Source organism: Schistocerca nitens, chromosome 4 (genome assembly GCF_023898315.1).
Source record: "Schistocerca nitens isolate TAMUIC-IGC-003100 chromosome 4, iqSchNite1.1, whole genome shotgun sequence".
NCBI lineage: Eukaryota > Metazoa > Arthropoda > Insecta > Orthoptera > Acrididae > Schistocerca > Schistocerca nitens.
In genome coordinates this window covers 869,970,843-869,994,673 of record NC_064617.1, presented here as the reverse complement: position 1 = coordinate 869,994,673, position 23,831 = coordinate 869,970,843, and the positions used below count along the sequence as shown (strand labels likewise).

Sequence of the window (23,831 nt, the reverse complement as noted above, 5' to 3'; positions counted from 1 at the left end):
TCCGTCCGATTCAATTTCCGGTATTTTCCGTGAATTACTTTTAAACTTTAATCTATACTGTGAAAACAAGTGTGTAGTAACTGACAGAGGGCACTTACCATTGTAATATTTAGTAGCAATTCTTCTCTTTCCGTTTGCGTGTAGCACGCGCTAACAATGGTTTCTTAGATCCCCTCTGCGCGCGCAGAAATTTCATGTCTCCGCGGTCCCTTGGAGGTGTGGTACGTATGGTAAGTGTCGGCAGTGTATTCCCAGATTTCTCAAACTCCTGGAACTTGGTTAGCAGGCTTTCGTCTACATTCAAGCGTCTGTCAGTTCAGATTTTTCGGCTCGTATGTGACGCTCTGCTGTGGAAAAAATAAACATGGGACCAATACGTGTCATTCTTCTTTGTATACGTGCAATATCTCATGACAGTCAGATTTCGCGTGCGTCACACGCACTTCTGTAATATTCTAGGATGGGTCGTATGAGTATTTTGCTAGCAATCTCCTTCGCAGACTGGCTAGATTTTCCCAGTATGCCACTTTCTCACCCATAACTGAACCTGTGCGGTGGGTTCACCTCATATCCCTAAAAACTGTTACAGCCAGGTATTTGTAAGAATTGGCTCCAATTATGATTCATTGATATCTTAGATATAACATACATTTTTTCGTTTGTGAAGCGCAAGATTTTACGTTTCTGGGCAATTAAAGAAAGCTGCCAATTTTCGCACCAATTTGAAATCAGATCAAGATCTGACTGAATATTTGCGCAGGTCTTCTCAGATAGCACTTTCTTGTCGATAACTTCATTATCTACAAAAAATTGACATTTCTGTTAATGTTGTCTGCCAAATAGTTAACTCTCGCAACACTAAGGGGGAGAGGAGGTCGGGGGTACTTTATGCCACCTTTTGAAAATATTATAATCTAGTCAGTTACTTTATATTTTAAAATTTGGAAAAATGTAAATTGTTTTTAATGAATTCTTCTAGCAGATTCCATATTTTTAAAAAATTTTCGGTTAAAGTTGAACCAAAAATTTTAGATTTAGGAGTCATATTTCAGGTTCGCGACCTCACTTGCACATCAATAGCTCTTTAAATAGTATGTTGTGAGTAAAAGTCGACAACAGGTAACAAAATTTGCATTTTCAATTTTTTATTCGGTGAGCATAAAGTTGGTAGTACACGAGACTGAAAGTGTGTTGATACTGTTAGGAGGGTGCTACAATAATTTTCGGGTTCTGGACGTTACTTAAACAACACAATGTCTTTAAAAAGTGTGTTGTTGATATAAGCCAACATCAGATAACGCATTTTATTTTGTTTTCGATGTTTTAGAGTGAGCATGAAGTACCCCACCCCCGTTGGTAACGCGCGTTACGGAAAATGCGTTGGTACTGTTAGGGTTATTGTGCAACGCGAACAGCAGCTGTCCGAAGAAACTGTCCTCGGGCACGCGTGTAATTTGATTCTTGCAAAGACGAAAACAGCAACTAACCAGTGTTAATATTGCAATTTATTTACACAAATAGCGCCGGTACCAGTATCGAACCGACAGGTTCATCTTAAGACGCCTGTCCTCGTTTACATTACATTTGTTGTTGTTTACATTATTACCGGCTGCTTTTCCCCACTAGTTGCGTAGGTTCCTCTGGGTAGTGGTGACCTACAACGGAAACCGATGAAGCATACGGCCTATTTCCACTGTAACTGTAACGAAACAGTGTTAACAGATCTCTGCGATACAGTTGTTACACATAGCTTACTTATGCGAGAATTTCGACATGAGTAATCTAAAACGATAGCAGTTGTACCTTAGAGTTTTCTTTACACTGCTTAATTCGTTACTAGCCACAATTTTTGCAGTTTCAAGTTTTCATCGATATGCACACTCAAAAAAATTCAGCTTCTATTATTTTTTGTTGCTGCAGTAGGTTAATAGGAGGTGGGGGATTTTTTGAAATACAGAACTTGACCAGGTATATTTGTTTGAAAGTTAAAATGCTCAGCTACGATGTACTCTCTTCTGCAAGAAGGAAGTCAGTACCAAGACTAAGTTATCTGTGCACCGTTCAGTCTTTCGACCAACTTTGTTGTATGGGAGCGAAAGCTGGGTGGATTCAGGTTACCTTATCAACAAGGTTGAGGTTACGGATATGAAAGTAGCTAGGATGATTGCAGGTACTAGTAGATGGGAACAATGGCAGGAGGGTGTCCACAATGAGGAAATCAAAGAAAAACTGGGAATGAACTTTATAGATGTAGCAGTCAGGGCGAACAGGCTTAGATGGTGGGGTCATGTTACACGCATGGGAGAAGCAAGGTTACCCAAGAGACTCATGGGTTCAGCAGTAGAGGGTAGGAGGAGTCGGGGCAGACCAATGAGAAGGTACCTGGATTCGGTTAAGAATGATTTTGAAGTAATAGGTTTAACATTAGAAGAGGCACCAATGTTAGCACTGAATAGGGGATCATGGAGGAATTTTATAAGGGGGCTATGCTCCAGACTGAACGCTGAAAGGCACAATCAGTCTTAAATGATGATGATGATGTTAAAATTCTTGTTGGAGTTGTTCTGATGGCAAAAGTAGGTGAACTTAAATATTTTACCAGATCCGCTTTATAGTTCTTCCAGTTTGAATTTTCATCGATATGCACATCCAGGAGCGTTGAACATATTACACTGTTTATTACTTTTTGGTCAATGTTTACAGAATGGGTTTTTGTCCGAAATTTCGTAGCCAAATGAAGAATGAGAAATGGACAAACCGGGTATCAAATTGCCTAACTTGAGGTCTTGTTTCGCAAAAACATATTTAATTGCTTGAAAGCAGTCAGGGCAATTAAGAAAAACTGAATTAGCGATTTAAGGGAAATTGAGATATTTCACGAGCTCCTGCTGTTGGTTAAGTAAAGTAAGTGTAAAAAAGTTCACCTTTTCAAGGTCTAGTTACTTTGCGCGTAAAAAGTTACAGTGGTATGATATTTAACTGTCAAAAGGCTTCCTTTGAATCAATACTAAATTCAGGATATTTCGAGAACAACAGACGTTAGGAAGGCAAAAGATCATGCTTTTTGAACAAAATAAAAAAAATTAAAAATCGGTGAAATGGTTTGTGAAATTATTGTCTGAAGGTAAGAAATGAAACAGATTAGACAACCACTTGACGCGCCTGTGAATGATCTTCGAAATCATGTACAGCAAATGAGGCGCGTCAAATGTTTTCTAATCTGTCTTTTTTCTAACTTTTAGACAGATCATTTCACAAAACACTAGGCCAATTTTTTTAAACAATTTTTGTCGGTATACTACGTTACTAGGAAGTGATGTATTTTTTTGTTCAGAGTTAAAAAGCTAACCCATTCGAGCAAATCTAGTAAATAATTTTATCAAAATCGTACTCTACTGTTTTTCCTGTTGACGCTGCTTCACTCGGCTTGCCAATAACGCTTCGGTTCATACAAAAACGAATGTTGTTGTTGTTGTCTTCAGTCCTGAGACTGGTTTGATGCAGCTCTCCATGCTACTCTATCCTGTGCAAGCTTCTTCATCTTCCAGTACTTACTGCAACGTACATCCTTTTGAATCTGCTTAGTGTATTCATCTCTTGCTCTCCCTCTACGATTTTTATCCTCCACGCTGCCCTCCAATATTATATTGGTGATCCCTTGGTGAGTCAGAATATGCCCCACCAACCGGTCCCTTCTTCTTGTCAAGTTGTGCCACAAACTCCTCTTCTCCCCAATTCTATTCAATACCTCCTCATTACTTACGTGATCTACCCATCTAATCTTCAGCATTCTTCTGTAGCACCACATTTCAAAAGCTTCTATTCTGTTCTTGTCCAAACTATTTATCGTCCATGTTTCACTTCCATACATGGCTACACTCCATACAAATACTTTCAGAAACGACTTCCTGACACTTAAATCTATACTCGATGTTAACAAATTTCTCTTCTTCAGAAACGCTTTCCTTGCCATTGCCAGTCTACATTTTATATCCTCTCTACTTCGACCATCATCAGTTATTTTGCTCCCCAAACAGCAAAACTCCTTTACTAATTTTAATGTCTCATTTCCTAATCTAATTCCCTCAGCATCACCTGACTTAAACGAAACGAAACGAAAAGAACAAATTATGTCGCCTGATCCAAATAAAATGGTTGGTCACGGACGCAGAGCGCCAATAAATAAAGAAGGAATGGTCTGTGGGCGTTACTAGTGGCAGAGAACTAACTACGAAACTGTTTGTAGGTAATATATGCCAAGCTTTCCAGCATGTGCCATCCTGCTCCTGCTCATACAATAATCGATACAGCGTATTTACCCGTTTTTGTTAAACCAGTAAACCCCTGATTCTTTAAGAATCAAACTTTCATGTATTAAATAGCTTCCAATTTCTGATTACTTGACAAGAGGGAAAGTGTGTTAAATATTTGACGTTAACCATCTACGCTAGAAAAGGTTTGAAATTATTGTTTGTTTAAAGTATGTTGGAACTCGTTAAGTGCTGTGTGGGTAAATTGCGCTCCAGTTTAAGCAAAAGTAAGTTCTACGCGCATCTCAATGTTTATGACGTCATATTTCCTGAAATATGCACCGTACAACGACATAATTTTGCAGGTACATTCAGTGGTATATGTGGATACCGTGTGCGAAATGTATTGCGAATAGGGTTAGCAGTAACGAAGTGAGAAATTAAAAACGCCAAGCCTTATGCTGAAGTTTGACTGTCCGATTAGCGACAACAGTAAGTGATTAACTTTTTTCCTTTCATCGGTTTGTGGGGTGTGTTAGCGAGAAGTAGTTTCGTAAATGTTTGAAATTATGTCTAAAGTGTGTCGCTAGTCGCTAAGTGCTCGCATTGTCAAACAGTGGGTGAATATAGCCTGGGTAAATTACGCGCTGTGAGTTTCGCTACGTCAAGACATTATACACACTTTCTGGCTGTAATACGTGTACTGTGTTTAACATGTAACATAAGATTATACCTCTTAATGAGTAGATTGTGACAGCATTTTAAACTTTGAAATTGGGTTAGTCATTATATGAAATATTGAAAATCAAATTTTGTTGCCCCTGGAAGCTGTTAGATAGGCAACTTGCAACGTGCGCCGCGTTAGTCGCTTAGCTATAAACTGGGTTTAGGGCAAAGAGATGAAAACAGAAAGATATGCACTCTTGAACATGAATGTAGGTGCTAGCCTAGCCTGCAGGTTGCACTGTTGGATTTCACCACGAACAGCACCTGCGCAGTGTTTTCAGTATGTTGCAAGTGTTAGTCGTGGTGTAGTCCTGAGTGCATGATGCTGGAGATAGTGAATTCGAACGTTGGCAAACTGTTGGCGCTCGTATGGTGTGTGCTTCCGTAACTAAGGGAGCCGAAGTATTGGGTGTTTCAGGTAGCACCGATCGACGGTTTCTACCGCATATACGGCAAGCAGAAAAACACCGTCCGTTAAGTCACAAGGCTGACGAAAGTATGTGTTGAGCAATCGTGACACACGTTCATTGCAGAGGATCTTGACGGAAAATAACACAGCTGGAAAAGTCACTGCAGAACTGAATGTTACTCTGGCGAACCCTGTCAGCACGAAAACAACACGAGGAGAGCTCCATAAGCATGGAAGTGCAGAGCGAGCTGGAATTGCAGAACTACCCGTGATGCAACAGGACAACGTGGTGCCGAAGCCATGAAAACTGGGCTATGCAGCAACGAAAGAAAGTCATTTGGTCGGACGAGTCTTGCATCACACTGATTCCAAGTTCTGGCCGAGTTAACGTCTCAAGACCGAAACATGGCGAGGGTTCGGTGACGATGATTTGGGCAGTCATGTCGTGGTATTCCATGGGCTCCATAGTTACCCTGCAAGGTAAATATTGCCGCGGATTTTGTGACTATTTTCGCCGATCAGGTCCATTCCGTGGTGCAATGTTTATTCCCCACTAGTGATGAAGTGTTCAAGGAAGACAGGCCTCCTGGTGTGACAGTTCACGTAGTTCAGGACTGGTTCTGCGAACACGATAATGAATTGTCGGATCTCCCCCGGCCACCAGAGACAGAGGATTCCAATATTATTGAGCCTTCGTGGTCCACTATGGATGGAAAGGTAGCCTACAATTCGCTATCCACAACATGCCACTGCTTTGCAGCACAATTAGTATAAAATTCCCTTGAAAACCAATAGGACCAGTATCTATCCACTTCGAGACGAGTGGAAGCTGTTTTGAATGACAACAGGTTTCTTACGCTGTATTAGACATGGCAATTTGTTGCAGTTTCTTGGTGTTTTATATATCTTAGTCCATCCACTGTAGGTAAGCCATTCGCCAAGCTCATGTATAGCTACAGAAGTGCATCAGCTTCGTACTGAATGTCCTGAGTCCTTAGCAACAAAGAAAGTAAACAAAACGTGTCAAATTTTTTGTGGGAAAGAGAAACTTAATTTTTATGCTGCTATGTTTAAGTAACAGCGCCAACGTTAGATTACGCATGTAGTGGTACGGAAGCGAGCTGAAATACCTGTTTAGTTACAAGTAACTTTAAACTGATCATCTCGAGTACTCATTAAAAGCAGCAGCACAAGGTAACCAACATTAGATCGAGAAACATCTTTTATACGAAACTTCCTCGAAGATTAAAACTGTGTGCCGGACCGAGATTCGAACTCGCGAGCTTTGCCTTTCGCGGGCAAGTGCTCTACCAACTGATCTACCAAAGCACGACTCAGGCCCCTTTCTCACAGCTTTAATTCCGCCAGTAACTCGTCTCCTATCTTCCAAACTTCACAGTAGCTCTCCTGCATACCTTGCAGAACTAACACTCCTGGAAGAAAGGATATTGCGGAGACATAGCCACAGCCTGGGGGATGTTTCCAGAATAAGATTTTCACTCTGCAGCGGATATTTTATACGAATAAAAAAGAAAAAAAGGAAAATTGCAGGACAAACACTAGAAATCTGGAACAATATTCGCTAGGAAAATTTCAATGAAAGTCCGTAAATCGAATCTTATACTAGTACAGAAACGATGCTTCTCTGGCAGTAAGTTTATTTAAAAGTTCAGATAAAATTTTTTTCCTACAAAGTTTCTTATTGCACTGCTTTTCTGAGCTCTCGGTTTATTACTGAGACAGAATCACAGTATTTGTGTGTCCATCCTTTTGGCAAGAGGTCTTTGGGACGACGGCCGTTTACTATTGTGACAAAATAAAACACCTACAGCCGTCCTTGTGATTTTATTTTGTTACAACAGGTTTCAACGCTTCAGTGCGCCATATTGAGGCTGATGTTGATGCAGTACGGGTTGACATGATCCCTATATATATATATCACATCAGTTGCCAGCATAACTGGATACGCAGATAATGTGTTAGCACTCCAGCCATCAACTGCCAACTACTTGTTTTATTTTGTCACAAGAAACACAGTATGTTGTACACTTACGTGCCTAGTAATGTTGTATTTCTTAATGGAAATAGGCGTTAACGAGCAAGGTGGCGCAATGGTCAGCGCACTGGATCACATTCGGGAGGACGACGGTTCAAACCCGCGGCCGGCCATCCTGATTTAGGTTTTCCGTGATTTCCCTAAATCGCTTCAGGCAAATGCCGGGAAGGTTCCTTTGAAAGAGCACGGCCGACTTCCTTCTCCATCCTTCCCTAACCCGATAGGACCGACGACTTCGCTGTTTGGTCCGCTCCCCTACATCAACCAACCAAATTCGCATCCAGCACTAAAGGAGGCTGCCAGCAAATTTGGGCTAAACATAAACGAAGCCATGACAGAGTACCTCGTTATGACGCGTGGTCATTGTCAGACTGCTGATCATCTACAATCACTGCAGGTTGGGGACCAGTCCTACAAGAGAGTGCAAGAATTCAAATACCTAGGAGCACTTTTCACGGAGGACTCGTCATGTGAAGCAGAGATCAATGCCAGAATACAAGCAGGAAACCGTTCTTACCACAGCCTAGCACAACTGCTTCGGTCCAGATATTTCTCCAGACAGTTCAAGATTCGACTGTACAGAACCCTGATCCAGCCTGTTGTTCTATATGGCTGTGGGACATGGAGTATCCGGAAACAGGACTTCCATAAGCTTCTTGTTTTTGAGACAAAAGTGCTTCGGAAGATCTTCGGTCCAGTTCTGGAGGCAGATACGGGGGAATGGCGGATCAGATACAGCCAAGAGGAACTATACCAGCAGCCCAACACAGCAGGAACTGTCAAAGCCAAACGAATGCAGTGGGCTGGCCATGTGGCCCGCATGGAGGATCACAGATGGCCTCGGAAGCTCCTGGATTTCACACCTACAGGAAAGAGACCGCCAGGGAAACTCAAGAAGCGCTGGTTCAAATGGTTCAAATGGCTCTGAGCACTATGGGACTTAACATCTGTGGTCATCAGTCCCCTAGAACTTAGAACTACTTAAACCTAACTAACCTAAGGACATCACACACATCCATGCCTGAGGCAGGATTCGAACCTGCGACCGGAGCGGTCACGCGGTTCCAGACTGAAGCGCCTTTAACCGCACGGCCACACCGGCCGGCCAAGAAGTGCTGGAGGGATGGACTCCATGACGATTTAAACCAAGTGTCAATAGATGTGAACGGTTGGTGGATACCAGCAATGAACAGAATACAGTGGAGGAGGAAACTTGTAGATACGTGCGGTCACTGGGCCTGATCACGTAGTAGTAGTAGTAGCAGTAGTAGTAATATCTTTATTGTGACCACCTGTCAAAAGCCTGAATGGCGATCTTCTGCACCGCGGACCGCTGCGAGACGTCCAGGAAGAGAGTCAGTGACCTTCTGGAAGGTACCGACTGGGACGTGGCGCCATGGCGACTCTAGAGCTGTGGCCAGCGATTGAGGATCCAGGGCGGGAATGGCCCACGTAAACTCGGTTGGGTCTAAATCCGGGAAGTTCGCCGGCCTGCAGAGTACTGTAAACTGACCCTGGTGCTCTTCGAACCGCGCGCGTACACCTCGAGCTGTGTGACACGTTGCCTTGTTCTTCTGGTCGATGCCATCATGCCGAGAAAAAACAAACTGTATGCAGAGGTGCCCCCCCCCCCCCCCCCATGAACCATGGACCTTGCCGTTGGTAGGGGGGGCTTGTGTGCCTCAACGATACAGATAGCCGTACCGTAGGTGCAACCACAACGGAGGGGTATCTCTTGAGAGGCCAGACAAACGTGTGGTTCCTGAAGAGGGGCAGCAGCCTTTTCAGTAGTCGCAGGGGCAACAGTCTGTATCAGACTGATCTGGCCTTGTAACATTAACCAAAATGGCCTTGCTGTTCTGGTACTGCGAACGGCTGAAAGCAAGGGAAACTACAGCCGTAATTTTTCCCGAGGGCATGCAGCTTTACTGTATGATTAAATGATGATAGCGTCCTCAAGGGTAAAATATTCCGGAGGTAAAATAGTCCCCCATTCGGATCTCCGGGCGGGGACTATTCAAGAGGAAGTTGTTATCAGGAGAAAGAAAACTGGCGTTCTACGGATCGGAGCGTGGAATGTCAGGTCCCTTAATCGCGCAGGTAGGTTAGAAAATTTAAAAAGGGAAATGGATAGGTTAAAGTTAGATATAGTGGGAATTAGTGAAGTTCGGTGGCAGGAGGAACAAGACTTTTGGTCAGGTGAATACAGGGTTTTAAATACAAAATCAAATAGGGGTAATGCAGGAGTAGGTTTAATAATGAATAAAAAAAATAGGAGTACGGGTAAGCTACTACAAACAGCATAGTGAACGCATTATTGTGGCCAAGATAGACACGAAGCCCACGCCTACTACAGTAATACAAGTTTATATGCCAACTACTCTGCAGATGACGAAGAAATTCATTAAATATATGATGAGATAAAAGAAATTATTCAGGTAGTGAAGAGAGACGAAAATTTAATAGTCATGGGTGACTGGAATTCGAGAGTAGGAAAAGGGAGAGAAGGAAACATAGTAGGTGAATATGCATTGGGGCTAAGAAATGAAACAGGAAGCCGCCTGGTAGAATTTTGCGCAGAGCATAACTTAATCACAGCTAACACTTGGTTTAAGAATCATGAAAGAAAGTTGTATACATGGAAGAACCCTGGAGATACTAAAAGGTATCAGATAGATTATGTAATGGTAAGACAGAGATTTAGGAACCAGGTTTTAAATTGTAAGACATTTCCAGGGGCAGATGTGGACTCTGACCACAATCTATTGTAGACTAAAACTAAAGAAACTGCAAAAAGGTGGGAATTTAAGGAGATGGGACCTGGATAAACTGAAAGAACCAGAGGTTGTACAGAGTTTCAGGGAGAGCATAAGGGAACAATTGACAGGAATGGGGGAAAGAAATACAGTAGAAGAAGAATGGGTAGCTTTGAGGGATGAAATAGTGAAGGCAGCAGAGGATCAAATAGGTAAAAAGACAAGGGCTAGTAGAAACCCTTGGGTAACAGAAGAAATATTGAATTTAATTGATGAAAGGAGAAAATATAAAAATGCAGTAAATGAAGCAGGCAAAAAGGAATACAAACATCTCAAAAATGAGGTCAACAGGAAGTGCAAAATGGCTAAGCAGGGATGGCTAGAGGACAAATGAAAGGATGTAGACGGTTATCTCACTAGGGGTAAGATAAATACTGCCTACAGGATAATTAAAGAGACCTTTGGAGAAAAGAGAACCACTTGCATGAATATCGAGAGCTTTGATGGAAACCCAGTTCTAAGCAAAGAAGGGAAAGCAGAAAGGTGGAAGGAGTATATAGAGGGTCTATATAAGGGCGATGTACTTGAGGATAATATTATGGAAATGGAAGAGGATGTAGATGAAATGGGAGATATGATATTGCGTGAAGAGTTTGACAGAGCACTGAAAGACCTGAGTCGAGACAAGGCCCCCGGAATAGACAACATTCCATTAGAACTACTGACGGCCTTGGGAGAGCCAGTCCTGACAAAACTCTAACATTTGGTGAGCAAGATGTATGAGACAGGCGAAATGCCCTCAGACTTCAAGAAGAATATAGTAATCCCAATCCCAAAGAAAGCAGGTGTTGACAGATGTGAAAATTCCTGAACTATCAGTTTAATAAGTCACAGCTGCAAAATACTAACTCGAATTCCTTACAGACGAATGGAAAAACTGATGGAAGCCGACATCGGGGAAGATCAGTTTGGATTCCGTAGAAATGTTGGAACACGTGAGGCAATACTGACCCTACGACTTATCTTAGAAGAAAGATTAAGGAAAGGCAAACCTACGTTTCTAGCATTTGTAGACTTAGAGAAAGCTTTTGACAAAGTTGGTTGGAATACTCTCTTTCAAATTCTGAAGATGGCAGGGGTAAAATACAGAGAGCGAAAGGCTATTAACAATTTGTACTGAAAGCAGATGGCAGTTATAAGAGTCGAGGGGTATGAAAGGGAAGCAGTGGTTTGGAAGGGAGTGAGACAGGGTTGTAGCCTATCCCCGATGTTATTCAATCTGGATATTGAGCAAGCAATAAAGGCAACAAAAGAAAAGTTCGGAGTGGGTATTAAAATCCATGGAGAAGAAATACAAACTTTGAGGTTGGCCGATGACATTTTAAATTCTGTCAGAGACAGCAAAGGACTGGAAGAGCAGTTGAACGGAATGGACAGTGTCTTGAAAGGAGGGTATAAGATGTACATCAACAAAGCAAAACGAAGATAATGGAATGTAGTCGATTTAAGTTGGGTGATGCTGAGGGATTTAGATTAGGAAATGAGACACTTAAAGTAGTAAAGGAGTTTTGCTGTTTGGGGAGCAAAATACCTGATGATGGTCAAAGTAGAGAGGATATAAAATGTAGACTGGCAATGGCAAGGAAAGCGTTTCTGAAGAAGAAAAATTTGTTAACACCGAGTATAGATTTAAGTGTCAGGAAGTCGTTTCTGAAAGTATTTGTATGGAATGTAGCCATGTATGGAAGTGAAACATGGACGATAACCAGTTTGGACAAGAAGAGAATAGAAGCTTTAGAAATGTGGTGCTACAGAAGAATGCTGGAGATTAGATGGGTAGTCACGTAACTAATGAGGAGGTATTGAATAGAATTGGGGAGGAGTTTTTGGCACAACTTGACTAGAAGAATGGATCGGTTGGTAGGACATGTTCTGAGACATCGAGGGATCATCAATTTAGTATTGGAGGGCAGCGTGGAGGGTAAAAATCGTAGAGGGAGACCAAGAGATGAATACACTAAGCAGATTCAGAAGGATGTAGGCTGCAGTAGGTACTGGGAGATGAAGCAGCTTGCACAGGATAGAGTAGCATGGAGAGCTGCATCAAACCAGTCTCTGGACTGAAGACCACAACAACAAACAAGAACGACGTATTGAGCTCTATCTGAATCCAACTGCATTGCATGTCTCCTTCGATACTCCGTAGACCCGTATTTTTTTCATTAACCGGCAGTGCTGGACAGTGTCAAACGCCTTACTGAAATCAAGGAACGCGGCATCAACCTGAGCGCCGTTGTCCATTGCGCTGTGGATCTCATGAAGGAACAGAGCGAGCTGAGTTTCGCAGCAGTGTTCTCTGAACGCTAGTTGAGGACACCTTTCGGTAGCCTCTTCGTTCGTCTGGCCGGTCAGTTGCTCAGCAGTTGCACGTCTATTCGCTCGTACACATCTCCACAGCCGCCATTCACCCGTGTCATCTATGGTCCGTGGTGCACCACAGGCGCCTCGGCGCCGTTTTCGGATAGCGTCACTTTAACTACGGCGACACATGGACAGTTTACAAACTTAGTCGTGTCGGAAATGCTTCCAACCTTGGCCCGAAAGCCTATGATGTGCCTTTTTGGACGTCACAGAAATCGGTCCACTTCCGCATTACGATAACGACTGCACTGTTTTCCGTGTCCGGCCGACACACTTTATATACCCCCCACTGCTAGTGCTGCCACCTGCCGTCTGGGGGTGGTTACTGCACGTTGACGTAGAACATAGGCGACAGTCACATTAATCTAACTGGACTGTGCGTATTGAATCCAAGTACAGGGTGTTTCCAATAGGACTTTCCTTAAACTAAAGATGTTGTACGTGGCTTCCGTTCGTTATCCTTCACACAACCCATCGGAAGTCAATTTCTCCCCAAACTCGCTGTAGCATCGCAAGTGTAACTTGCTCAGTGGCGGCGTAAATTCTTGCTGTAAGTTCAGGTAGAGAAGCCGGTACAGGAGGTACAAACATGATATCCTTGATGAACCCCATAAAAAAAATTAACTGATGTAAGGTCTCATTCGCTCAACGACGTCATCAGATGTGCATGGACGACCTGATTACTTCCCATGTCTTTCCGAGCACCCTGTATCTACAAAACATTTACGCCACTCATAAATTGTAGGCCTACTAGGAGGATCTTTAGCGTACCTGGTACGGAAATTACGCTGAACTGTTGTAGCCAACTTCGATTCTTCGAGCCAAAACACACAGCTAGCACGCTTGGTTCCAGTGATGGCAGCCACCTTTAACACAACTGCCGCTAGCGCTCGCTACGGTCCAATTCGGCACTAGCGAACTCGCGAGACAAAACTTGACGTATTTCCCTACAAATTGACACTACAGTCACCTCAAGTTCATAAGTCCTTTTTGAAACACCCTGTGTAGTGCAAAACTTCAATGCCAGAGGGATAATGGGCACTAAATGACTCGTGTCCTCCGTACAAACTTATCAGCCATGTATGAAGCATTCACAATATCCTTGCATGTAGCTGAACTCCCACATATGTATGTCTCAAATACGGTGTACCTCATAGATAAGTCTTGTACAATCCACTGTATTTAGGTTCTGAACTTTCGTCAAAAATCTACCACAAACATTGTTTGGTGAACATACTGCACCTTGTATTTGCGTTTCAAGTTGCTTAGACTAGCACAGAAACAGCTGTAAGCCGGCCGGTGTGGCCGAGCGGTTCTAGGCGCTTCAGTCTGGAACCGCGCAACGGCTACGGTCGCAGGTTCGAATCCTGCCTCGGGCATGGATGTATGTGATGTCCTTAGGTTAGTTAGGTTTAAGTAGTTCTAAGTTCTAGGGGACTGATGACCTCAGATGTTGAGTCCCATAGTGCTCAGAGCCATTTGAACCAAACAGCTGTAAAGTACCGAGTATTAAAAAGAAATTCGACTCTATTGTGCCCATTACATCAGAACGTCTTTTATGCTTTTCTTCCACTTATTTGAGTCAAAACATTATGATCACCTACTTAACAGCGTGATGGTCCACCTTTATAACGCCAGAGCAACAGCGATTCTGCGTGGGAGGGATTCGGCAAGTCACTGGTAGGTTTCCGGAGGTGTGTAGCGCCAGACGCCTACGCACAGGTCACTTAATTGTCGTAAATTACGGGCCACTAGTTTGTAGCACACGATAGCGTCCCACACGTGTTGCATCAGGTTCAGATCGGGCGAGTTATTGTGCTCCTCAGACCACTGTAGCGCGGTTCTGGCATTGTGACACGGAAAGACATCAAGAAGCGTGAACGGATGCAGTTGGTCCGCAATAATCTTCATGTAATCCACAGCTGTCACGAGGCCGATTATTACTACACAACACGTCCCGTGGAAGCTCTAGTGGATGTCCCTCACAGCATAAAACAGGATGATTAAAAAAATTTTTTTTTAATTTTTATTACAGACGAACTATGAAAGATAGAAACACGCTGCGCATCTCACTGGATACAGGAAGGTACAAACTTTTTACTTTCGCACAGAATCTATACCATATACTCGACATAAGCACCATACGTTGTTCGAGAAACATTGAACCGGTAGTCCACTTCATTCCACACACCAATCAGCAGGTCCCTGTTTATTGAATCGACATCTTCAACAATTCGATTTCTCAACTCTTGAAGAGTAGCTGCCAAAGACTTGTGTACCCCACAGAGAAAAAAATTGAAAGGCTGGGAGGCCAAAAGCAGTGAACGAGATCTTGTTGTCTACTTCCTCCAATCCAACGTTGTGGGATGGTAGTGTAAAGATAACGTTCGATCTTAAGGTGAAGGTGAAGTGGGGCGCCATCATACATAAAAATGAAATCAATTTAATGTTGTGAAGTGGAGCAAACATCCAATTTCGCAGCATGTCCAGGTACAGCATTCCTGTCACGTTTTCCTCCGCAAAAAAAGAACAATCCATTGACTTTGTGAACATAAGCGCACAAAATACACTACTGGTCATTAAAATTGCTACACCACGAAGATGACGTGCTACAGACGCGAAATTTAACCGACAGGAAGAAGATGCTGTGATACGCAAATGATTAGCTTTTCAGAGCATTCACACAAGGTTGGCGCCGGAGGCGACACCTACAACGTGCTGACATGAGGAAAGTTGCCAAGCGATTTCCCATGCACAAACAGCAGTTGACCGGCGTTGCCTGGTGAAACGTTGTGATGCCTCGTGTAAGGAGGAGAAATGCGTACCATCACGTTTCCGACTTTGATAAAGGTCGGATTGTAGCCTATCGCGATTGCGGTTTATCGTATCGCCACATTGCTGCTCGCGTTGGTCGAGATCCAATGACTGTTATGGAATCGGTGGGTTCAGGAGGGCAATACGGAACGCCGTGCTGGATCCCAACGGCCTCGTATCACTAGCAGCCGAGATGACATGCATCTTATCCGCATGGCTGTAACGGATCGTGCAGCCAACGTCTCGATCCCTGAGTCAAGAGATGGGGACGTTTGCAAGACAACAACCATCTGCACGAACAGTTCGACGACGTTTGCAGCAGCATGGACTATCAGCTCGGAGACCATGGCTGCAGTTACCTTTGAGGCTGCATCACAAACAGGAGCGCCTGCGGTAGTGTACTCAACGACGAACCTGGGTGCACGAATGGCAAAACGTCATTTTTTCGGATGAATCCAGGTTCTGTTTACAGCATCACGATGGTCGCATCCGTGTTTGGCGACATCGCGGTGAACGCACATTGGAAGCGTGCATTCGTCATCGCCATACTGGCGTATTACCCGGCGTGATGGTATGGGGTGCCATTGGTTACTCGTCTCGGTCACCTCTTGTTCGCATTGACGGCACTTTGAACAGTGGACGTTACATTTCAGACGTGTTACGACCTGTGGCTCTACCTTTCATTCGATCCCTGCGAAACCCTACATTTCAGCAGGATAATGCACGACCGCATGTTGCAGGTCCTGTACGGGCCTTCCTGGATGAACTGTGGTATCATGTTGAAGCTGCATGGGCAGGTGTACCTGTACACGCCATCCAAGCTCTGTTTGACTCAATGCCCAGGTGTATCAAGGCCGTTATTACGGCCAGAGGTGGTTGTTCTGGGTACTGATTTCTCAGGATCTATGCACCCAAATTGCGTGAAAATGTGATCACATGTCAGTTCTAGTATAATATATTTGTCCAATGAATACCCTTTTATCACCTACATTTCTTCTTGGTGTAACAATTTTAATGGCCAGTAGTGTATTTTCAGTTTTGGTGAGAATCTTTGATGTTCGACGACGATGCCAGAATTTTGTGACCCCTAAATTCTAAACATTATGGCCTTTTACTTTCAGCAATAGATGAAACGTCGGTTCATCTGAAAAGATGAGTCGCTCGGAAAGTGTGTCCTCTTCCATATCCTGGAGAAATGAAATGCAAGACTCATACCTTCTGTTATGGTCGCCAGAACGCAGTTGCTGCAATAACTGCAACGTGTAAGGCTTCATATGCAGGCGTCCTTTCAGAAGACGCCACACCGTTGCTTGACGAAGTTAAAGTTTCTGGCCTGCCCGTCTTGTGGACTTCCGAAGGTTTCCTATAAACCCATCTCGGATACGCTCGACATTTTCATCAGACGTGCGTGACTGACCAGTGCTCTTCCCTTTGTATAGGCGACCAGTTTGTTATGCCAGTCGTAAACCTGATTGTGCAGAGGCGGCTTCTTGCTGAATAGAAGGCGGAATGCACTTTACACTTGGAGAATGGCTTGGCTCCGCGCAAATTCCAACACACAAAATGATTTATTGCGGTGTAATCGCCATGTTGATGCTAACAAACAACAGCGTATCTGCGTCATAATTTTGAACCTTCGTCTAGCCAGTGACATGCGCGATGTGTTTCTCTTTTTTATAGTTTGTCTGCGATTAACAACTGAAGTGCTGTTCTTTCTTTTTGAATCAGCCGGTACCGCCACCAACGGCCGGCGTCCTTGGCGCAGTTCACGTTTCGAGCAGCCGTCCGTCTGGATGACGCACATCCGGACACGACCTGTTATAACATGAAACACAGTTCATCCGACCACACGACACGTTTCCATTAGCCGACGGTCCAAATTCTATGATCCCAGCCTACTGCAATCGTACGTAATCGGTAAGTCTTTGGATCAACATAGGAATACCACATTTGTGGCCCACATTGTCACTACAATGATTACCCATTCGTCTCTGTTCCGATTTTATATACACTACTGGCCATTAAAACTGCTACACCAAGAAGAAATGCAGAATAAACGGGTATTCATTGCACAAATATATTATACTAGAACTGACATGTGATTACATTTTCACGCAATTTGTGTCCATAGATCCTGAGAAATCAGTAGCCGTAATAACGGCCTTGATGGGCCTGGGCATTGAGTCAAACAGAGCTTGGATGGCGTGTATAGGTACAGATGCCCATGCAGCTTCAACACGATACCACAGTTCATCAAGAGTAGTGACTAGCATATTGTGACGAGCCAGTTGCTCGGCCACCATTGACCAGAACTTTTCAATTGGTGAGAGATCTGAAGAATGTGCTGGCCAGGGCAGCAGTCGAACATTTTCGTTATCCAGAAAGGCCCGTACAGGACCTGCAACATGCGGTCGTGCATTATCCTGCTGAAATGTAGGGTTTCGCAGGGATCGAATGAAGGGTAGAGCCACGGGGCGTAACACATCTGAAATGTAACGTCCACTGTTCAAAGTCCCATCAATGCGGACAAGAGGTGACCGAGACGAGTAACCAATGGCACCCCATACCATCCCGCCGGGTGATACGCCAGTATGGCGACGACGAATACGCGCTTCCAACGTGCGTTCACCGCAATGTCGCCAAACACGAATGCGACCACCATGATGCTGTAAACAGAACCTGGATTCATCCGAAAAAATGACGTTTTGCCATTCGTGCACTCACGTTCGTCGTTGAGTACACCATCGCAGGCGCTCCTGTGATGCAGCGCAAGGGTAACCGCAGCCATGGTCTCCGAGCTAATAGTCCATGCTGCTGCAAACGTCGTCGAACTGTTCGTGCAGATGGTTGTTGTGTTGCAAACGTCCCCATCTTTTGGCTGAGGGATCGAGACGTGGCTGCACGATCCGTTACAGCCATGCGGATAAGATGCATGTCATCTCGGCTGCTAGTGATACGAGGCCGTTGGGATCCAGAACGGCGTTCCATATTGCCCTCCTGAACCCACCGATTCCATAACAGTCATTGGATCTCGACCAATGCGAGCAGCAATGTCGCGGTACGATAAACCGCAATCGCGATAGGCTACAATCCGACCTTTATCAAAGTCGGAAAGGTGGTGGTACTCATTTCTCCTCCTTACATGAGGCATCACAACAACGTTTCACCAGGCAACGCCGGTCAACTGCTGTTTGTGTATGGGAAATCGCTTGGCAACTTTCCTCATGTCAGCACGTTGTAGGTGTCGCCTCCGGCGCCAACCTTGTGTGAATGCTCTGAAAAGCTAATCATTTGCGTATCACAGCATCTTCTTCCTGTCGGTTAAATTTCGCGTCTGTAGCACGTCATCTTCGTGGTGTAGCAATTTTAATGGCCAGTAGTGTACTTCCCTTTGGCCGGTATTACACTGTCATATTTCTTTGTCAAAGCTGATGTGTCAAATATTTATGTCAAAGAAATTTGGTGGTGTAATAGGGAATTTTGTCAAATCTCACCTGTCGTCAAAAAAATGGTTCAAATGGCTCTGAGCACTATGGGACTCAACTGCTGTGGTTATCAGTCCCCTAGAACTTAGAACTACTTAAACCTAACTAACCTAAGGACATCACACACATCCATGCCCGAGGCAGGATTCGAACCTGCGACCGTAGCGGTCGCACGGTTCCGGACTGCGCGCCTAGAACCGCGAGACCACCGCGGCCGGCACCTGTCGTCAAATAAATCAAATCTAAGTAGGGCCTCTCCGTAGATTTGATCATACAAGTCTTTCGTCTTCTGTTCACTGCAATGTGAAATGTAACCGCTTGGAGCGCTGGCGTCGCTACAGCTATTTGATGTCTCTGTAGTGTGTTTGTAAACATGGCCTCAAAGTTAGTATGTTCCTTCGTCTCAGACTTGCTTCGGCTATGGTGGAGGGGCGAGCAAGGGACACAGTGCTTGCTATTAATTGTGTGTTGATGGGCAGGTGGAATATGCTGCAGGCGATATATGTCCACCATCCACCTCTACATCTGGAAATATCCAGTCAGCTTTTCAGCAAGTCGCAATGGGGGATGTGGTCACACTGTAAAATAAAAAGTTCTTTCTTTGCTTTCCATTCTACTTTGTCTATTTTTGAACTCTGGAAGCCACAAGTTAAAAAGCACCTCATCTCTTTCGTATTTTTTAAATTAATTTTGTAGTTCTAGGAACACTAATCCCATTAATTAAATTATTCAAAAATAAAAATAGTTCTTGTTGCCCATATAGTGCTCTAAACTTTTATTTCCCATTACATATTCGCTCTTCAGTGCTCTATAAATCGCTTCACACGTTTCTGGAATTATTTTGGTTGATGTGCATGTGATATTCGAGTCCTGTGTTGTAAACTAGAGTAGCTATCTCCTGTATCAAGAAATCCCAGTGTCACAGTTTGCCCGTCTTCTGCGGTATAACATTTCTCAAGAGAGTATTTTGTTTTATAATATAAGAGGTACTTTACTGAGCAAGTACTGAAATACACTCTCATCCATTCGTAAATAATTTATATAGAATTGACGTCCTCCATTTGCAGCTCTCGTATCATATTTTGTTGGCTGCTTTTATAATCTCGACGTAATACCTATGGCTTCATCCAAGTATATTTCCTTTTCTTCCGTCGCTTTTCTTCCAAATACACACACAATGCAATTTTGTTAGTAGCAGCTACAACGCATAATAACAGGTTGTTATCCGCCATCTTGAAGTTTGTCGACGGTGTAATACCCCGTTTTATCTCCACGTCAAAGATCTTTCTCAAAGAAATTTGGCGAATATTTGATTATATTTCTTTGTCAAAGAAATATAATAGTGTAATACCGGCCTTACCGCGTCAAGTGACTGAAACGCCACAAGGGGGCATCCAACATCGCAATGGGTAATGTCGTAAGTTTTTGGTTCATCTGTGTGTTGTCTTTTAATGCTTTGTTTGATGTAGCGTTAGAGTAAACGAATGGAAAAAGTTACGTTACATTACATTAATACTTGTTCCATAGATCACGAATAAGACATTTCTTAATGATGTGGAATGTGTCACTTTAACATAAGTTTTCATTACAAAATATATATATATATATATATATATATATATATATATATATATTTATTTATTACAGTTACTATCTGATATCTAAAAATTCGTGTATTATGTAGAAGCATTTGTCATTCAGAAATTCTTTTAATTTGTTTTTAAATGTTGGTTGACTATCTGTCAGACTTTTAATGTTATTTCGCAAATGACCAAAGATTTTTTTGGCAGCATAATTCACCCCTTTTTGTGTAAAGTGAGATTTAATCCTGGATATTGAAGATCATCCTTTCGTCTAGTACTGTAGCTATGTACTTCGCTATTATTTTTCAACTGGGATGGGTTATTAATAACGAATCCATAAGTGAATATACAGGGTGAGTCAGGTGGAAAGGTACATGCTTTGAGGGGGGATAGTATTAGTGATTCTGAACAAAAAACTTCATATGGACGTATGCCCTATTCCGAATGGTTTCCGAGGTAGAACACATTTAATATAACTATTGTACGTTTTCCTTGAATAACTCGAAAACCGCACCCTCCAGCGAAAACGTGTCGCAGTACAAAATTAAACTATATTAAATTTCCTACAAAAAAGGTTCTATTCATTTTTTGTCTAGAACTAATGGTTTGTGCGAAGAGAGCGCGAAAATGTTGAAAACCTCGCTCGACGCGCATGCGCTGTAGCTTACGTAGTTTTTGTAGGCCAATTTGAGGTAGTTTCCCGGCTTGATAGACGACAAGTGCCCTGTATCAAACTGTTCGTCTCAATTTGCTACCTCAATATACTACCTGTTTCAGCAGATCATTAATGTATTTCTTCCAATTTAATTTCTCATAAATGCACACGCCCAGAAACTTTGAATATTCTGTCTTGGCAACAGACTTCTGTTAACACTCTATATTTATCAATGATGTTACGCCATTTACTGTACAAAATTATATGTTGTTGTTGTGGTCTTCAGTCCAAAGACTGGTTTGATGCAGCTCTGAATTGTATATACTGTGTTTTCTCAAAATTTAGTGAGAGTCCAATGCAGAGAATTACTTAATTTTCTGAATGACGTTTACAATTTCTTCAGCTGATTGTTGTTAGTTCGGTGTGATTACTATACTTGTATCATCAGCAAAAAGAACTAGCTTTGCATCTTCATGAATATTGAGTGGCACATCATTAATATATATTAAGAATAATAAGGGACCCAAGACTGCACCCTGTGGGACACCGTTCTTGATACCTCCCCATTTAAAGGAATCTGCTGATTTTTGCAGTCTATATATACTATTAATTTCAACCTTTTGCATTCTTCCAATTAAATATGAATTAAACCATCTGTGGACTGTCCCACTCATTCTACAATACTTACGCTTATCTAGAAGAATATCATGACACACACAGTCAAAAGCCTTTGAGAGATCACAAAATATCCCAGGGGTTGAGGTTAGGTTATTCAAAGCATTTAATATTGATCAGTGAAAGCATATCTAGCATTTTCTGTTGAAAAGCTTTTCTGAAAACCAAATTGACATTTTTGTTTGTACTTCAATTTTACAAATATGTGAAGCTACTCTTGAATACATAACTTTTTCCAGAATTTTAGATAAAGCTGTCAGAAGTGAGATTGGTAGGTAGTTGTTAGCATCAGATCTATCCCCTTTTTTTATGTAATGGTTTGCTTCAGTATGGAAGAATTTACCTCTAATTGCGAAACGAAATGAAACAACATTCAAATGTGTTCGCTCTGTTATATTTCAGTTTTATTTGCTTCTTTCAACCATGCGCAGGCTAACACGAAGCATCGATACGTCCAGAATTGTTCTCAAAACAGTGCGCAGCAACTGTTGATCACGAATTTGTCGAGTTAAAATACTACAGCTCTTTGTTATACGACAACTCGCCGGCAGATCTTAAACCAGCAGATGACTACGTTAACACATAAAAATCTTGCTGCTCCTCTCCCTTCAGCAGGAATCCTGCAAAATTTCCTTCTTTTGGGAACTTTGGTAAATATGTATCACGTCCTATCGTTGACACGTAATAGGGGAATCCAACATGGCCGGAACTGTCAAGTGACGCAATTTCAGCTAATCACAAACTGCAGACGGCGGCAAGCGGAGGCGATACAGATACAGAGATTTACACTAGCTTAGCCGGGAGAAGAAATCGCTTGTATCAATTTCAAAGGAACCCTTACAGCAGGTGCTTATAGCATTGAATAAAATTACGGGAATGCTACAACCTCAGGACCGGCAGGGACTTTGAAACGCGTTTCTCCTGGATGCGAATCCATACATGTGATTGGTAATGCCTCGCGCAGGGACACACTCGGCTGAGGTGATATTTAGTACCAGGAAATTGATGTTCCGTGACCATTCATCGTGTTTGTCGACAATATGCTGTGTTTTTCGAGCTTTTAACCATCCATTCCGGTATTTTTTTGTCGGAATGCTGTGTACTTCGCTTGCAGGCTGTCACTCTTGCTATTTATCTTTTTGTTATTTCAGTTTTGGTAATATTTCCTCATTAGTGCTTCGTTTCATTGTTTCATTTGAACCAGAGTGCCACATTCACGAGAAATTATAACGAAATCCATACATATAATAAAATTGTAACTGGCCAATGTCTGTATGTACGAGATACTTAAGAAATCTCAATATGAGGGTTCTTTATAACAGCAACGAAAGTCAAAACAATTATCTTTAGAGTTTTTGTTTGATATTTTGTCTGTCTGTCTGTTCGTATGTTTCACGCGCCGCACCACGCAAAAACTACTGCACGAAATTGGATGCGGTTTTCACAGCTATATTATTGGAGATCTAACTTTAAATCTGGTACATATTTCGTCTTGATACGTTGTCTAGAAGCCGAGTTATCTCTACATACTGTGCCGGCTCTCGTGATCTTGATATTGCTCGACTGATTGGTAGTGGTTAGTCGTCGTTAATATTTGTTTCTTTCTGATCCCAGTGCGTGGTAACTGCTAATTTTTCTTTGCGAGAAGACGCCACAATTTACTGTCTTTAAAATTTATCGTTAAATACGGCTCGTAGTGGAACTGATTATTTCGTAGTATCTTTCTCTCTCTAACTTTGATGGAGTAATCAATGAATAGAGACGATAACATTTAAGCAAGTCCTGCCCAAATTAATTTCACACCCTTGCAAATAAGTTAAATTTACGTCAAAAGTTATTTTTGCGTGCTGTTATAAAGTCAGTATTCAGTAATGCTGACGGTCAAAGATCTTATGTCTGCGTTAACTATAGTTCGATTTGGTGAAAAAAAGATGATCGCTGCACAACTTAATGTAGCGACCGAAAAATATTTGAAGTTCTCACAGTTTCGCCTTTGAATTA

At 42.7% G+C, this 23,831-nt stretch overlaps 1 protein-coding gene across 2 annotated transcripts in view; it reads left to right on the top strand.

Annotated features, from left to right (window-relative positions):
• Window positions 1-23,831, top strand: part of LOC126253352 (uncharacterized) — a 188,952-nt gene that overhangs the window by 125,773 nt on the left and 39,348 nt on the right. The window contains exon 2 of one of the 2 annotated variants that reach the window (XM_049954624.1): window positions 17,161-17,349. The exons of the other annotated variant lie outside the window; for it this stretch is intronic. The gene's annotated coding sequence lies outside the window, so the exon portion shown is untranslated. The remainder of the gene's footprint in view (window positions 1-17,160; window positions 17,350-23,831) is intronic. 2 annotated transcript variants of the gene reach the window in all.